At 40.0% G+C, this 1,652-nt stretch overlaps 1 pseudogene; it reads right to left on the reverse strand.

The window, feature by feature from the left end:
* Window positions 1-386: 386 nt before the first annotated feature.
* LOC134609492 (large ribosomal subunit protein uL2-like) lies at window positions 387-1,073 on the reverse strand (annotated as a pseudogene).
* Between the last annotated feature and the right edge of the window lie 579 nt (window positions 1,074-1,652).

Raw genomic sequence — 1,652 nt, forward strand, 5'->3', positions numbered from 1 at the left:
AATATATCAACTGTATGTAAATTACATCTGTCTGTGTCATATATGAAATATTATGCTTTACTTTTTCTAAATAGAAAAGAAACCAAATGATCCCTTTTTTGTTGAGATGGGTGGGGGTCAGTGTATTTTTTATTGAAGACCCACCTCCATTCACGATACTGTACCTGGTTTCTGGAATAGTTTTCCAGGAGCCCTGGTTGACTTCCAGGAATCCCACAAGTACGAACTTGAATTCTTTATTCCTTGTTTAATAGGCACAATGCACGGTATTCCTGTTAAAACTGGGAGACATACGAGACGTAAAACATAAAATGCAGAATACCATATGGTCAGACCACTTTTGATGCATTTTATTTTTACAATTTATTGTTATAATGTGAAACAGTTTAGTTCTCCTTTCCCTGCACAGTCTTTGTGCCACGCAGACGACTAGCAGCAATAAGACAGACTTTACGACCAGCTGTGGCGTCAATGCATTGGTTTAGGGTTTACCAATGTGTTGATGGTTACCTCCAATGAAGGGACTTTCTACAGGATTCATAGCCACTCCACAGACACGTGGCCAGCAGTTTCTCTTGGCCTTGTATGTATGGTAGGCACAACCTGCCTTCAGGATGGGTTTGTCAATATGGCCACCTCCAGCAACAACCTCAACGAATGCTCTGTTTGCAGGTGAGATGACCTTCTTAGATCCAGAAGGTAGCTTCACTCTGGTTTTCTTGGTTTCAGAATTGTGGGAGATGACCGTGGCATATAGTTCTCAGATGTCCGGGCCAGCTTACCACAATCACCTGGCTTTTCTTCCACACAACAGGCAAAGGTACCTTCAGGGATGGTGCCGACTGGTAGGACATTGCTGGTGTTTCTTGCCACAGTTACGCATTGTCCAGTATGGATACCCACCCACTGCTGCAACAAACAGCTCAGTCCTCTTCTTGAACCTGTAAGGATCACGGAAGGCAACCTTGGCAAGAGGTAAGAGGTGCACCACGGCCTGGATTATGGATAACGTCTTTTACAATACCCTTGATGCAGCCATGTCTTTCAGCAAAGTCGGAGGGACAGTGTTTCATAATTTCTAGGCGAAAACATTTTTATATTTATTTGATACATAATTTTTTTAAATGTCTAAAGATATTTTATATATTATTTTTTTTTTTTTAGTAAGGACATTAATTTATCAGTTTGTCCAGCCCTGCAGCAGTCGTGTATAGACAATGCAGTAAATAAGTGATATTTCTCCAACTATCAGATTATATGAAAAAGCTTAAAAATCTCAGAATCAGTAGCTCCACGAGCCTCTGTCGCCAACTTGTTCTTCACATATATTCTTTTTCTAGTAATTATAGGAGAAATAAACCAGGCTGTTCCTCGTGTCTAATCCTAACAATTAAATAAAAAAATAATAAAAAAAAAACGGATTGAATTTACGAACTTGTTGAGTTATTGCAATAAAAACAGGCATCACATTTCCGTGTTTCAAACAGTCTGCCAGCAATTACATCAGGGGTTTAAACCTACGGCTGGCGATCCATTACCCTGAGGGAAGGGTGTGTGGTTTTTAAAAAAATTTCTTGAAAAAGGGCCTCAGCTGCAGCTTAATAAAACACTACGCGGTGGCAGAGACATGTTTACAGAATTCATCATTCTCT

Source organism: Pelobates fuscus, chromosome 4, assembly GCF_036172605.1.
Source record: "Pelobates fuscus isolate aPelFus1 chromosome 4, aPelFus1.pri, whole genome shotgun sequence".
NCBI classification, from domain to species: domain Eukaryota; kingdom Metazoa; phylum Chordata; class Amphibia; order Anura; family Pelobatidae; genus Pelobates; species Pelobates fuscus.